Below are 17724 nucleotides of genomic sequence, written 5' to 3'. Positions count from 1 at the left end.
AGTATGTACCAGAAGACACCCATGCTCTGCTTTTCTGGGAGGCTTCAGCTGGGTCCACCCCCAAATTTTGCTATGTAACCAGTAATGCTGCATCCTGCTCTGCCATAGGGTGCGACTAAAGCTATGGTTACATTTTCAGTCTAGTTGATGAGACCCACCACCACCTGTGTTGCCAAATGTGAAAGACACAGGTATTTGGTGCTTGGGGACAATCTGTGCAGCATTGGCATGGTCAGATGATGGGTAGAGCAGATGCAATCTGTGCATTAGCACCTTAAGGCAGGGGATAGTGATGTGGTTGTCACTGAACAAACAAATGTTGGGGGCCTAGCTCACATTTTGGGGCCAAGAACTATGTTCATTCTCATGATTTTTACACATTTTTCAGAAACATACATTGAAAAAAAACCACTGTATAATCTGCAATATTCAATCCTCTTACATTGTCCATGAAAGAAGAGTCCTCAACTGCACAAGAAATACACACAACCCCTATATCATTTCCATTTTTCTTTCAAGTTGCATATTATTAATTCAATCACAAACAGTAATGCTCTACATCTGCCACCTTGTTGATCTGAGCTCTTCAGGCTACGTGCAGGGAGAGTTGCTAGGCAGGCTGAGAATCACAAGAACAGTAATTGATAGCACATTTCTGCACATCGACAAGCTAAACAAAAGGGATGACTTTTTGAAGCTGTGCAAGGAAGTAACAGCGATAGATTAATGAGCTAGTACATACTGTGGTCTCAAAAGGCAGCAATGCCATGGATCAATTGCAGTGGAGCCTGTGTCCTCATTATCAACACTGTGTCACTTAAGGCACCAATATCAAAGAACATACTGCATTCAGAGTACAAGCAGGCGAGAAGTAACAGCAAGAAGGAAGAAAAAGTGAGGCTTTTTTTATCATTTATTACAGCAGTAAACAGAATATATTTTTAAGATTAACCAAAATGATTGCATGTCCAAAGACTATACACAAATTGTACTAAAATTCAAATTTCACATTTAACAGCTGGAAAATCACAGTAATGTCGCTAGTGGCACCTGGACACCAGTGCAAGATATTAGACGAGGTCCTTTAAAGTAACCTGCAGGCCACTATACATTGTATAAAGAAGCCTCAATTGTAGGATACATTGGCCAATAGAAACTGCACAGAAACTCTGTTGAACTGTGACCCTTTATTCATTTTACATCTATCCATTATGCAAGAACCCGTTTATAGCACAGGAGACATATCCCCAAACACTGGACAGATCGGAAGTGGAAGCACATCACTGGGACTCAAGCTGGCAAGACAAGGCAGAGAGTCCTTGGTACCAGTGGTGCAGTGAGTACTGAAAGTACGCCCAGCATCTCTGCTGTCACATATAAGCAGATTGGGACACAGACAAGGCCCCTGTGTCCTTTAGATTCTCAGTGAATGAGACTGCTGCTATTCCAGAAACTACACCTTTGATTTTAAAGTTTATGCATCTCAAAATGCCTAGAAAAGTTTTCTGTTTTCTGTTTTCTTTATAATGTGTTTCCAACATGAAAGATAGAGGCATTGCATGTTGCTCTAATTCGTCGACATACTGCCACAAACTGTCCATTTAATGGAATTATCCATTCATAGGTACATCAAAGGGTGCATATCAAGCCAGAGTGGTCTATAAAAACACCCAATCACGGGACATGTACAAACCTGTCCAACACTAATCAGCAGCTGACCTTGTCATCATCATCATTTATTTAAATAGCGCCAACATATTCCGTAACGTTTTACACTTGGGGACAAACATAGTAAACTAATAAACAAAACTTTGTAAAACAGACAAAGAGGTGAGAAGGCCCTGCTCGCAAGCTTACAATCTATGGGACATTGCAGCCAGCCACTTGTATACACCTTTTTTCAGATATTAGATATTTGCATTTCAAATATAAAATTTCAAACATCTCAAGATCTATCAAAGAATCATCACCTTTATTATTTATAAAAAAAAAAATCCACAACAATCATTGTCATTATGTAATATACATTTGCGAATGTTTTTAGTACTTTATATCTAAAACAAAAATTGCCTGCTACTTTTTTTTTTTTTTTTTTTTTAGTTGTCCTTTAAGCCAAGGTCCTTTAAATAACTTGAACATAGCAAAGCTAAAGAAAAACTTATCTGTCTTCATATGAGTCCTGCCGACATCTTATGGGCAGTGGCCAGTTAGGTCTTTTCCTGTAATGCCAAGGTGCTTCTTTCTGGGCTGGCTGCAAACATCTTTCTGGACAATGCACCCATAGATTCAGTGGCACTTTATGGGAAGATCCTTCATTAGTTCAGCCAGCAGCAACACACATTACTTCTTTCTCCAGCCAGTCCATTTTTGGGGTCCCCTACTTTTACCCCCCAAGAATCTCCCTGAAGCTTTCTAGTACATTCTTGGGCTCTAGAGAGCAGCCTGGGCTGTAGTTTGCAGTCTGTCCACCAAAAAATGGGCAACACAATTTGCAATTAACTTCCCAGAGGCACTCTGGGGAACTATAGTTTTCTGAATGAGTGCATATAGTAATATACCTGTGATTTGCAGAGTATTACAGCTGCAGAGCAAAACACCTCAGTTTCGCACCAATGCGCCTAGATGGGTAGCCCAGCACATAATCTACGTTCTTGGGGTATTAAACGGCAAACTAGAAGTGTGTCCAGGAGTATAGAGAGGCAGAATAGTCAGAGATGCATTGCGCAAAATTGCCATCATATCACAGTCATCATAATCATCTATTTATTTATAGAGTGTCACTAATTCTGCAGCGCTGTACAAAGAACTCATTCACATCAGTTCTTGCCCCATTGGAGCTTACAATCTAAATTCCCTAATATACACACACAGACCGAGAGAGACTAAGGGCAATTTAATAGCAGCCAATTAACCTACCAGGATGTTTTTGGAGTGTGGGAAGAAACCGGAGCACCCGGAGGAAACCCAAGCAAACACGGAGAGGACATACAAACTCCGCGCATATAAGGTCATGGTTGGGAATCAAACTCATGACCCCAGTGCTGTGAGGCAGAAGTGCTAACCACTAAGCCACCGTGCTGCCCACAGTCCAATCTCCTTCCAGTTTAGAACCACCCATTCCATTAAGATATATTTCAGTTTATCTCACAAGGATTGCCCTCATACCGCACAACTTCACGCTTCTTTACAAATGCAGTCTTTCTTTATAAACCCATGCACACCACAGCAGCCCCTCTGCAAAGTGTCACCAGAAATGTGCTGGGAAGTTGTCCCTCTATAGCTCCCAGCAGTCGGACTGGCGAATAGCGCCAGTTATTCACAATTCTATTAACATGAATTGTCTACAGAGTATAAAAACTTCCCTGCACAGCTAAAAAAGTGATGGGTGAGAGCTGCTTTAGTCCACATTCAACTGTCTATATCTAGTGCCATAAATCTAGCATATAATATAGATTGTTTTATGGTGTTGCCATTTTTGGGAGGTGGAAGAAGTAAATAAAAGTTCAAAAGGGAAACAATCAACAAGAATTAATATAAATGCAGTAAAAAATTCTAAATAAATAAAATTTGAAATGTTTATTTAAAAAACAAAATAAAATAAAAAAAAAACACATAATTGTTTTGAGTTTCAACATGACAAAATATATTTTTGCATCATTTGGGTTCTCATTTTATGGCAGCTAAAAAGCCTCTAGCGCTTAAATCTCTGAAAATAAAAAAACACACACACATATACACACACACACACACACACACACACACACCACCCTTAGTAAAGTCACAGACATGGAGTGGGGGTGGATGAAATTGTTGCGAAGTCCCATAGAAACTGTGCATAATGCATTTCTGCTGGATGTTTCTGTAAATAATCTTCACTACCTTTTGCAAGCATGAGTGATGTTTCCTGTTTCTGTGCAAGAACACACCGCGTGAGGTTCCTATGGGATCTCATGGTTAATAAGACAAGTAAGGTTGAAATATGTAAAGAAAGCCCTTCACTTTTTACATATAATTTATTATTTATAAATTAATAAACCCAGCTATTTTACCCCAAACAGGGCAGCAGACATTATAAATCAGAGTGGAAGCTCCCGGAGGGGAGGTCCAAGGAGCAAGTGTGGGACAACGAAATTTGATGCCTGACAATGAGACTCACATGTTAAGTCTGCCCCGCCCACTTTCCTGGAAGTTTGGGTGGGATCTGGGTGAATGGCCTACTCTTCTGTGAGAACTCCCCGAAATCCATGTAGTCGAGTAGCAAAGTATGTCAAAAACTGTAGTAAGCAGATTAAGAGCGGCCAGCTTGTGTGTGATCATCTGCTAGATCTGGTCATCGATGAGTGGGATTATTGGCTCTTGTGTGGCCAGTTTTATACAAATGACAGAAAACTGGCTTATCTTGAGTCAACACTAAAAATTGGTTTCTAACAGCCTTGAATCTGGGCATTAAATTATTTGCTGCATTTCAGTTACAAGGTTTTATTTCATACGAAGGTCATCTGGACTAATGGTGGAAACACCACATGCAAATTTGTATTTGTATGTGATATCTCATCCATAAGCCTATTATCCAGAAAGTTATGAAAACCATAAGAAAAAAGTAAATAATTGCTATTTAGTGAAAACGTTACAGACACAGACATCATTAAGAGCCTCATTCTATGGTCACAGAGATGAACACTACCAATCAATTTAATCAAAAGAGGAATATCAAGGGTAGCAAGGGGATAAATATAGATCCTATAACTATAGATATTGGTGGGGATGAGAACTCCCAAATTATCTTTATCCCGTCACCTTCATTACCATTAATATACTAAACAGATGGGGGTTGGTAGAAAAAAAATAAATAAAAAACTATTGACTGAAAAGGTCATTATCCATTATTTGGCTGCAAAACGCAACAAGCATTTCATGCAATGCACTGGTACATGGCAGCTTACTCCCAGAGAAGTATGTAGATCAGGAACAGAATGGCTGTATTTTACACACTATAACATGCATCAAATACGTACTCTCTCACCATTTAGTTTACACTAAAATCCACACAGTAACTATATGCTAATTACCTTGCTTGTGGATGGAAATTCAATTCTAAAATAGTCATTTATTCCCCCCAGGCCACATCAGCATATTCCCTCTGAATGAATCTTAATGTTCCCCAGTGAATTAAGGCACTTATTAATTCAATGTACAATATGCTGTGTCAACAAGTAAATCACCATTTGTGCTTTATGGTTCAGAAATTGCACCAAGCATTTTCTAAACATTCCCAAGCACAAGAGGTCATGCTACTTATACTTACAAGCAGTCTCTCTACCCTGTGTATCATCCCTGCAACCTACAATTTCATCACTTAAAGCAAAGCAACAATGTAAGTCTGCTTCATGTGTAGTTTAACCAGAAGAACTTAATTGAAATCATTTGTCCTGTTCCTTGTGTTACTCAGCCATTTTATAGACAAGAATCCTCCAGTTGCAATGATTCAATGAATAATCATCTGACTCTCTTGAGGGTTGCCTCATACATAATTTAACACTTTGCAAGACTAGATGAGATCACATTTTCATCTGATGACATCCCCAACCACTGTGTAAGCTTATAAAAAAAATAAAAAATATGATACCTAGTATAGCAGCTCAGCGGCTATATATAAAACCTATACAAATGTTTGATATAGCTTGAACCCCTGCTACAGGGCAATGATTTCACAGTGAAAAAAAAATTAAGCCCATGTAAAATTGTCATTTGTTTTCACGTCGACATTCTAAGATGTATTCCATGAAAATAAAAGAAAAGCATCTGGCTAGAAGCATCTTATCAAACAAAGGCATACAGTGCCTTAATTTCAGAATTAGCAAATCCCTCATGGATACTAGATAAGTGGGTCTGCCATCTAAATCCTCTGGTTTTACATGAAGGATAATGCATGTAGGAATAATAAACAAGGTTTCTAAACCATTGTTCAATCCTGCATGGGTTGATAAGTTTTTCCTAATGATAGGAGTCTACACAAAACAGCTATTGTTTTAGTTTATTTTCTGGAATAATGATGAAGTGAGAATATGCACCGCAAAAATAGCATGTTGTAGAGATAGAGCTATATGATATGATTCCTATGCTGAATGCGCTGACAGCAGTGATACATACGTGCATGGATATTATCACAAGAATATAGGGGTCTGCATAAATTTCCCGCACATCACTGCTATCTGTGTGGACAACATGGTTGGCCCGCACGGAGAACAATGGATTTCTGACTTCCCAGCCTTTTATGCACCTGATAAAGGTGAAGCTTCCTAAAATGTTTTGCAGTTTTGAGCCTCTTTGACACCATTTTTTACACGTAATGAATGATCTGCGAAACGCTGATACACAATATGCATTCTTCTAAATATGTGTATGGATTCATATTGAATTTTTACATTACATTAAAGTAATACACAACATAGTTTACATAGATTTGATTATACGGTTTTGCTAAATGTATCAAAGCTATTTTCGGATTGGTTACTATTGCGTTAGTGCACACCCCCCACTGTCTGGTTTGCATTCAAAACATTACAAAAAAAAAAAAAAAAGTCTAGACCACAAAGGAGAATGACTGGGAGAGAGCAAATGTGTAGGAGGGAGGTACAGGCCAAGCTGATTGAAATAGTTTTATTTAACTGAGTGCAATTTAGAATAAGAACTTCTGAAATATTTATTTGGTCTATTTTAAATATTCCTGTCACATACCTCTAACTGTCGCGTATTTTCCTCAGGAGAAGCCAGCTTTTTGTGGCACAAAGGAATGGGCGAATCCTAGTCAAGTCATGAGGAATTGGGGGCTTGGTTGGCAAATCAGCGGAGTGTTCTAGGCAGAGCTAATCAATAACATTTAAATGGCTATACTGCTGAGAAATGACTACACCAAGTGTCATTGTAAAATGTAACAACAATATAGCAGTTCAGTAACACTCGGTGATTATAGAAGAATGGGAATGTCATGGGGCTGCATAGGAAACAACAGGCTTTATTTTTCAATTTGATTTAGTAGATTTTAGACATGATCCATCACAGCACAAAAACCCCATATAAAGAAAAAAACAGTCTCAACATTCCGAATAAAAAGATCCTATAACAGTGCTCCAAATGTGACAAATCAGCTGATATACAACTGTTCGACCACATATCGCATTTGTGTGTTTACTTGCATGATGAACGACAGTTGTTCCAAAGTGCCGATTGTAGTGTCATTTGGTTGGTTGTCCTGTTTGTTAATCTTGTTCCAATCACCTTCCGATCACGTAGTGTGTATGAATTCATGACCGATTCCACAACCAATTGTTGCCAGTTCCTCAAACTGCGACTCCTTTCGGGGCCTGTGTATGTAAATTTCTGATGTCTTTACCTTTCCCACGTGGCGCAGTGTCCGCACGCCAGTCAAACGGCAATTAGTTGCTTCTAACGGAAAAGCAATAGTAGCTGTATATTGCATGTATATATATATATATCTGCTTGCAGCAATATGATTGTCAAAAGTCGCTGCCCAGACGGTTGGTTTTCCACAAATGGTTTAAAATGTGTCTATTGTGTGTGTATGAATCACCGGACCAATCGGACCTTCAGTTGTAGATACAATCTTTGCAGATAAAATATCGGTCAGAAAATTCTCCAGTGTGTACTTAGCAGGAAATCAAACATGTGCGGCCAGTAAAATATTGCCAATAAGTTTGATAAAGCAAGGAAAGAGTCTTCATATAATATCACTGGAAATTATAAAATTGAAGATTGAAACCAGAGACTGGAATAAAAACATACAGACGACATGTCAGACGTCAGTTAATAGAGCATTAGCATGACACTAATGCTCTGACTAGCCGATATAGTGATCGCAGAGTAAACATATTAACAAGCGTGCTAATGAAGAAAACACGCAAAATGTCAGCCACTACTCTTATCAGCCTCAGAGCCATGTTCAACATCTATAAACTGTGTAAAGATTTTCCAGTCATTCTAATTAAGCTGCCTAATGGTATACTACATATAAAACAACAAAACCTATAAAACACACACAAACTGTAGTGTGAATAATTAGGAGATGTTTCCTTCCATCCTGACACATTCATATATGCACAAATATATGCTGATACAATCTTTTAATGTAAATGTTTAAGTGAAAATGCACTGTACATGTAACCTGAGAAATTTGCAAAATAAAATCCTCTTATACCCATTGTCTGAGTGTGAATCTTGAAAATAGTTCAAATTAAAGAATAGCTAATCAGAAGAGTGCAGGTTTTATTTACTGCTGAAAGAAAGAATCAATTTGCAGGTTAAACTGGGAAATATATTTTTAGCTTTCCAGTTTCCAGAATGACTGCTGTATATCACATGGCAGAGACAGGAGTGTCAAAGGAAAAAAAAAAAAAGTGCACCAAGTTGTTATGGCAACTAAACTATGTCTGGGACATGAAGCACAGGCTCTCCAGTCTCCACCAATGCTTTACGATTGCATTTCAAATTGAACAAGAATATTACACATAAATCCTCTAATGCCATTCAGAGACCACCGACTAAAAACGTTCACAATACACTTTTTATTTTGAAAAACCAACCAGCCGACTGTATACATTTAAAGGAAAAGCAGACTTGCAGCAGATTTATTCAGACCCTATAATAAATCTAAAAGTTGGATTTGAAATATACAGTAGACGTATGCACAGTGCTCTCAACAAAATGCATAAATGCATACAATCATTTTCTCTAAAGATTGGCATCCAAGCTATTTAAGTAATCCTAGGAGGGCAAGTGAGGCAATATGGCAATATATTTTAAATGGATTTCTTTATATTGCCCACACACACACTCACTCTACGGTCATCATTCAACTTTATTTTCAGCTTTATTTACAGACTGTCACATCATCTTGCTGTATTGTTTGTCTGTTAGCATTATAAGGACCAAAATGTATGCATCTATTTTCAATAAACAGCAAGAACATAGGCCCAAGCAGTGGTGAAAGTGGGGGTGTATATGATGGTATGCCACACCGCCACTTCTACTGCTTTCATTGTAGAACTATTTAAATTCCTTTCACTTACATTCCATTATGTTTTCTATACACACACTTCTAAATATATTGAAGCACACCCATTATTTGACTTGTAAAAGGTTATACATATGTCAAAAAAAAATAATTTGGGGGAACTGGTCCTACTTGGCAGCTAACTAATACTTGCATACTCTTACAAATATTGGGAGAGGAGGACACCCTCCCACATACCACCCACCTTGATAGTGATCATGGCCCATCATCCACTGAGCAACGATGCAAAGACATTACACAAAAGGATGCGAGACTGTAATGACACAATTTGTGGCTTCTCCTGGTGGGCAGGTCAAAAACATCTGAAAGTACGCCAAAACTACTGCCGTAAACACCCCAATTGTAATCTGCTACTCTATCAGGATAGTTTCTAAACAAACCCACTACTTGGCTCAAGTTGGAAAATGCAATATAGACTCCCAAGCACAGAAGAGTTCATGTTATAGAAGGTTACTGCTACGCAACAGAATTGTGAAGCTATACAGAAAGTGGCTTAACTATGCAAATATATTAGGTCTGCATGGTGGCACGGTGGTTAGCATTGCTACCTCACAGTGCTGGAACACGGATTTGATCCCGACCAGCACACTGTGTGAATGCTCTCCCTGTGTTTGCGTGGGTTTCTTCAAGATACTCTGGTGTCCTCCCACAGTCCTAAAAGATACTGGTTACGTTAATGGCTCTTGATCCAAAAATGGACCCTAGTATGTGTGTGTGGTAGGAAACAGACTGTAATTAATGATTCAAAAAGTTTTTTGAAGAGCTATGCAATATGGTTGTACTGTACAAATGGCCAATAAAAATAAATAATGCTACCTTCAGATCAAGGCCTGTAGTATACAATGACAGATGCTCGCTAATAAGTAAGGGTCTAGTATGTAGATTTCTTTGTACACTGCAGGACCAAATTAGAGTGGTTTTACTCTTCAGTGTTCGATCCTCGTTTAACACCCGGAAGAGGGCAGCCATATTTTGCTGGTCAACCAGGAGTGCACTAGTACAATTCTAGTTGAAGATGCTCGCATTGTTATATGGGGTAATCACTGAAACATTGTATAACAGATGAGAGGAGGCAATAAATATGATTTCACTTAGTGCTCTTATCGCAGGCATCTGATGTCATACTGTAGTCCTCTGAACAGCATACAAATACGTATTACAAAAGGTCACTCTAGAGGTAAGCTAGCCAAATCCATGTATTATTTTATAATCATTGGGCAACAGGAAACCAGTCAAGAACTATTAATTTAGCCTACCAACCAAAATGGACTGATCTTTTCAATTTGACTTGTTTTGTGGTTAATTAGGAGAAAGGCCTGGTAGGTTGGGCTGCAATGTAAATGTTTACACTTCATTAAATGAAAAGTCTGAACTTATCTTAAGTGACAGATCTTGACAGACACAAAGTAAATTGCATGTGTCCTATAATCTGATTAGTGAGCTGACAAATTAGATCAGCCACAAGATCAAAATATATTTATGCATTTTAACCACTTCTTGAACTTGGTGACTAACACATTCCACAGCTTTGCAGTGAGACAGTAAATTGCGAAATATCAAGTATTGTAAAATTTCATGGGGTGGGAGGTTGTAACAATACTTTATTTTGTTAACTGGTTTAAATACATAGTTCAAGATGAGCGGCAATAGAAAAAATTAACTATGGACCCAACACAGAAGCATAGCTCCAGGTGCATACCCTTAAAAGTGTCTGTAACTTGAAAAATGTATTGAGATACTACATCACCTTTTATTTTTTTCTTCTCCCTATTAGGGGAGATATTTGACATTGTTAAACAATAAAAAAATTAATCATATATTAGAACACAAAAAGACATTTAGATGAGAAGAACATATGAACTCATGTTAACATTTTAGCGCAATGAAATTATGAAATCAGAGGCCATCAATGACAGCCAGGTTTCTTTGCAGGCGATTGAATTAGAATATCCAACTTCAAAAATAAAGGGAACATAGGAGCTAAAGCCAGTTTCCGCATGATATAGCTCATAGGTGATGCAGTCATGAGGTTTCAAGTAAGAAAATTATAACTAAAGTCTTTAGTACTATGTAGGACATTATCTCACAATTTGACAGGATTAAATTACTAACACTTTTATTGAAAACACCTGTGATTAAATGGATGTAAAACTACAGGTGTCATTTATGAAAGGGGTTTTGACAGAATGAAAACAAACCATATTTCGTGAATCAAATATTATAAAATATTTGCAAATAATTCTTACATACTGTGTAAAATATTTGTCAAAAACAGCACATTATACAACATGTTCCATGGGATGAAAGCACATATTAATGTTTTGATATCCAAGGTTTTTGTTTGTTTTAGCATATATCATACTTGCCAACTTTGGCAAGAGGAACTCCGGGAGATTGAGGGGGAGGTGGGCATGTTGGTGTCGGGGCCCAGCGGGCACGGCATTTGGCCCTGTCCCCTAAACGTCCATCACAGTTTCTGGCCAATTACAACACTTTTTCCACCACTTTAATAAAGAAGAACTTAATAACCGGATGGTAGCCCTGTTCTCCTGGGAGTCCAGGAGGACTCCCATGAATTCGGGAGTGGCAAACATGGCACATATGCGTAACTTTACAGGTGCTTTGGATCCGGATTTTCTCGATGTTTTGGGTTCGAATTTGTTTCGCAAAACACCTGCCGAAAGGTTTTGGATTCGGATTTTTTTTGAAAAAAGCATAAAAAGTAAAAAAATCAATTTTTTGGGCTTATTTTTACTCCTATGCTATTATTGACCTCAATAACATTCAATAACAAGCATTTCCACTAATTTACCGTGTATTCTGAACACCTCACATTATAGTTCTTAGTCCAAAACGTTGCAACGAGCTATCTTTCTGGACTGCGTAGTGGAGTGGTCCCCACAATATAAATTAAAAACCCTGAACTTGTATGATTCGCACCAATAATGTACCTGGACTGCGTAGAGGAGTGGGTCACCACAATATATATAATAAGAAAACCATCAACTTGTATGATTCGCACCAATAATGTACCTGGACTGCGTAGAGGAGTGGGTCACCACAATATAAATTAAAAACCCTGAACTTGTATGATTCGCACCAATAATGTACCTGGACTGCGTAGAGGAGTGGGTCACCACAATATAAATTAAAAACCCTGAACTTGTATGATTCGCACCAATAATGTACCTGGACTGCGTAGAGGAGTGGGTCACCACAATATATATAATAAGAAAACCATCAACTTGTATGATTCGCACCAATAATGTACCTGGACTGCGTAGAGGAGTGGGTCACCACAATATATATAATAAGAAAAAAAATCAACTTGTATGATTCGCACCAATAATGTACCTGGACTGCGTAGAGTAGTGGGTCACCACAATATTATTAAAAAACCCTACACAGGTCTGAATTCCACCCAAAAAGTTTATGGACTGCGTAGTGTAGTGTTCCCCACAATATTATTTAAAATTTTTGCAGCAACAGTCAACGTTGTTTAATATCTGATACACCTCTATCTGGACTGCATAGTGGAGTGGCCCCGGTACCCAATTTGGTACCGGGGCCACAATACCTCCTCCAAACATGGTACAGACCATTCGTCATTGAGATCCCATCAAGTATGTTAAAGACAGACAGGGTCGAAGTGTTATTGGTTGACTTTGTAAACCAAAAAACTGTCCCTGTTGCACATAGTCGTGCAATGAAGACTGACTTTTTCATTTAAAGGCACCATCTTTCAAGTGTAGTGTTTGTAAGTCATATTATACTTTTGGTAAAATTGGTTTATTTTGTTCCTCTTTATGGTAACTACTAATAGAATTAAAGTATTAAATAGAAGAGGCAGTTCCTCTTTATGGGAATTAGTAATAGAATTAAAGTATTAAATAGAGTGGTATAGAGTGGTAGTGTGGTATAGAGTGGTCCCCACAATATAATAATGAAACCCTCAACTGGTCTGAATTCCACCAAACAAGTATCTGGACTGCGTAGTGGGGTGGCCCCGGTACCAAATTTGATACCGGGGCCACAATAAAATAAATACACCCTCAACTGGTCTGAATTCCACCAAACAAGTATCTGGACTGCATAGAGGACTGGCCACTGGCCACCACAATATAATATATAGAAAACCTTCAACAGGTCAGAATTACACCCAAAAATAGTATCTGGACTGCGTAGAGTAGTGGGCACTGGGCACCACAATAAAAAATATATAGAAAACCTTCAACAGGTCAGAATTACACCCAAAAATAGTATCTGGACTGCGTAGAGTAGTGGGCACTGGGCACCACAATAAAATATATAAAAAAACCTTCAACAGGTCTGCATTACACTGCACATACGGCTGCTCCTCCATCCTCTCCATCATATACATGGAGTTTCAGCGTGTGACAACCTCTTGTTTTTGATAATGTCAGTGCATTTTGAATATTTTTCAATTTGCCCCACACCACTGAATGTACTTTATCTATGATACGCATCTATCTATCTTGACTGCGTAGTGTGGGTGCCCCGGTACACAATTTGGTACCGAGGCCACAATATAATTAAAAAACCCTCCATGGGTCAGAATTCCACCAAAAAAGGGTATGGACTGTGTAGTGTGGTGTGCCCGGAACACAATTTTTTACAGCGCCAACAATATAATTAAAAAATTGGGCATCAACTGTCACCGTTGTTTAATATCTGATACACCTAAATATGGACTGCACAGTGGAGTGGCCCCGGTAGTAAATTTGGTGCCGGGGCCACAATACCTCCTCCAACTTCCAAGTGTAGTGTTTATAAAGACAGACAGCGTCGAAGTGTTATTAGTTGACTTTCTTAACCCTAAAATTGTCCCTGTTGCAAATATTCGTGTAATGGACAGTTACTTTTTCATTGAAAGACTCCAGCTTTCAAGTGTAGTGTTTATAAAATATAAACAACAATACAGTAGTTTTAGAGCACGTCAATACCTCTTGTTTTAAATTATGACAGGGCATTTTACTTTTGGTTTAATTTCTTGAATTTGTTTAAATTTGGTTTTACTTTTTGAACATGGCAAACGACTGCTGGACGGTCATATAATGCAAAAAAAAAAGTTCCAAGATGGAATTGTCCTTGGGCCCTCACACCCACCCTTATGTTTTTGAAATAGGACATGCACACTTTAACAAACCAATCATTTCAGCGACAGGGCCTACCAAACAACTGTGGCTGAAATGATTGGTTTGTTTGGGCCCCCACACCAAAAAAGCTATTCATCTCTCCCTGTACAGACTAAACAGGCTCTACTGAGGCAAGATGTCGTCCTCATCCTCAACCTCTGATTCCTCTCCCCCTACAGTGTGTACTTCCTCCTCATCACACATTATCAATTCGTCCCCGCTGGACTCCACAACCACAGGTCCCTCTGTACTATCTGGAGGGCAGTGCTGTACTTCATTGAGGAATTGATTATTAATTTTTATAAACATCATTTTTTCAACGTTATGAGGAAGCAACCTCCTTCGCCGCTCACTGACCAGGTTCCCCGCTGCACTAAAAACTCTTTCCGAGTACACACTGGAGGGGGGACAACTCAGGTAAAATAGAGCCAGTTTGTACAGGGGCTTCCAAACTGCCTTTTTTTCCTGCCAGTAACAATATGGACTGTCTGACATGTCTACTTGGATGGTGTCAGCAAAGTAATCATCCACAATTTTTTCTATTGTGACAGCATCCAATGCAGCGACAGTAGACATGTCTGCAATGGTTGGCAGGTCCTTCAGTCCGGACCAGATGTTATCAGCATCCCCGCCAGCGCCTCTTTTGGGAAAACTGAGCTTTTTCCTCGCAGCCATAGATGTGGAAGAAAATGAGGGTGGAGCTGTTGGCATGTCACGGTCCTCTTCAGAGGACAATCTCCTGACCAGCAGGTCTTTGCACCGCTGTAGACTTGTGTCCGCCGGAAACAGAGACACAACATACGCTTTAAACCGAGGATTGAGCACGGTGGCCAGAATGTATTCCTCTGACTTTAAAAGAGTGACCACCCTCTGATCCTGGCAAAGCGTACGAAGGGCTACATCCACAAGAGCTACATGCTTGGTGTAATCGCAATGGCTTACCAGCTCCTCCCTCACTTTCTCCAGCTGCTTCTGCAACAGCCTGATCAGGGGAATGACCTGACTCAAGCTGGCAGTGTCGGAACTGACTTCTCGTGTGGCAAGTTCAAACGGCTGCAGAACCTTGCACAACACGGAAATCAGTCTCCACTGCGCTTGACTGAGGCGCATCCCCACTCCTTTGCCTATGTCGTAGGTGGCTGTGTAGGCCTGAATGGCCTTTTGCTGCTCCTTCATCCTCTGCAGCATATAGAGGGTGGAGTTCTAGCGCGTCACAACCTCTTGTTTGAGGTGATAGCAGGGCAGGTTCATGCTTTTTTGATGTGCCTCTAGTCTGCGGTAGGCACTGGCTGAATGCCAAAAGTGTCCAGCAATTTTGCGCGCCACCGCAAGCATCTCCTGCACACCCCTATCACTCTCGAGGTAATGCTGCACCACCAAATTAATGGTGTGGGCAAAACATGGGACGTGCTGGAAATTGCCCATATTTAATGCCCGCACAATGTTACTGGCATTGTCTGACACCACAAATCCCCATAAGAGTCTAAGTGGGGTAAGCCACTGGGAGATAATTTCCCCTTATTTTCTCTAATATGTTGTCAGCGTTGTGCCTCTTATTAAAGCCTGTAATACACAATGTTGCCTGCCTTTGCACGAGCAGCCATTTTGTAGATGCTGCTACTGATGCAGCTGTTGCTGCGGAAGGGGATGCATCTACCCAGTGGGCTGTCACAGTCATATAGTCCTTCGTTTGCCCAGAACCACTTGTCCACATGTCCGTGGTTAAGTGGACAGTGGGTACAACCGCATTTTTTAGAGCACTGAGGACACTTGATCGTACTTCTCTGTACATTTTTGGTATCGCCTGCCTAGTGAAGTGGAATCTCGACGGGATTTGGTACCGGGGACACAATACCTCCATCAACCCTCTAAATCCCACTCCACTGATGGCGGACACCGGACGCACGTCTAACACCAACATTGCAGTTACAGCCGCAGTTATACGCTTTGCAATAGGGTGACTACTATCGTATTTTGTGGTCATGGCAAACGACTGTTGGACGGTCAATTGTTTTGTGAAAGACTTAGCGGTCTTACGACTTCCCCTCTGGGAAGATGACCGACTAACAGCAGCAACAGCAGCAGTGGCAGTAGTAGGCGTACCGCTGCAGGATTCCTCGGATGAATCCCGTATTGAGGAGGACTCAGTCTGGCTACTGACTTGGGCTGCAGGACTGAATCTGATGGAGATTGTGGAGGAAGTTGACGAGGAGGGTGTTGCTGGTGTGTATCCAACTGGACCACGGGATTTAGGTGTCCCTGTACCGATGAGGGTCCTAGCCCCAGTTCCTGAACTAACCACTGAACTATGAAGGTTATTCAGGTGATGTATAAGGGAGGATGTTCCTAGGTGGGTAAGATCCTTACCCCTGCTTATTTGAGCTTTACATAAGATACATATGGCCATACATTGGTTGTCTGGATTTGGATAAAAATAACTCCAGACCGAAGGAGGTGCATTTTTTGGTCTTCTGACCAGGCATGACGATGGGCTTTTTCATGCCATGGACATCAGCTGTTTCCCCCCCTGGTGCCTCATTTACAATAACCACATCACCATCAAGTTCCTCCACAGCGCCAGCTACATCATCAATAGGCTCCTCCCGAGCCACCTCTTCCCGTACAGTGATGGGAAGGTCAGGCTTGACAACCACCAACACCCTTGGACTCGCCTTGAGGATTTGTGATAATTTCTCTTTAGAAGGCAGAGTTGTTTGTTGTTTTGTTGCTGACAGCATAACTCTCTTCAATTTTTTGGAGGGGGGGGGGGAGGAGGAGGAGGGATAAGATCCGTGGGTGAAGCTGAACCACTAGTCATGAACACGGGCCAGGGCCTAAGCCGTTCCTTGCCACTCCGTGTCGTAAATGGCATATTGGCAACTTTACGTTTCTCCTCAGATGATTTTAAGTTTCTCTTTTTGCTACTTTTTCTTAACTTGGGCTTTTTGGATTTCACATGCCCAGTACTACGAGATTGGGCATCGGGCTTGGAAGACGACGTTGATGGCATTTCATCGTCTATGTCATGACTAGTAGCAGCAGCTTCAGCATTAGGAGGAAGTGGGTCTTGATCTTTCCCTACTTTATCCTCCAAATTTTTGGTCTCCATTATATGTAGCACAAGATACTGCAGAATGTGTGAACTTGGTAATATTGCAGTACCAATGGACTTTTACTGCTGAATGTGTGAACTTGGTAATATTGCAGTACCAATGGACTTTTACTGCTGAATGTGTGAACTTGGTAATATTGCAGTACCAATGGGCTTATACTGCAGGATTGGTTGTGCAAATTTTGTGGTAATTAAAAAAATACCAAAAACTAATTTAATTTTTTTTTTAAACACAGGGGAATATTGGGGAAATAACTATGCCCTTAGAAGCACAGAGCACAGGACACAGCACCACTGGACTGAACAGGACCCAGCAGCACCACTGACCTCAGAAGGACAGAGCACAGGACACAGCAGCACCACTG

Source organism: Mixophyes fleayi, chromosome 4 (assembly GCF_038048845.1).
Source record: "Mixophyes fleayi isolate aMixFle1 chromosome 4, aMixFle1.hap1, whole genome shotgun sequence".
NCBI classification, from domain to species: Eukaryota; Metazoa; Chordata; class Amphibia; order Anura; family Limnodynastidae; genus Mixophyes; species Mixophyes fleayi.
This window is presented reverse-complemented; position numbering follows the sequence as displayed.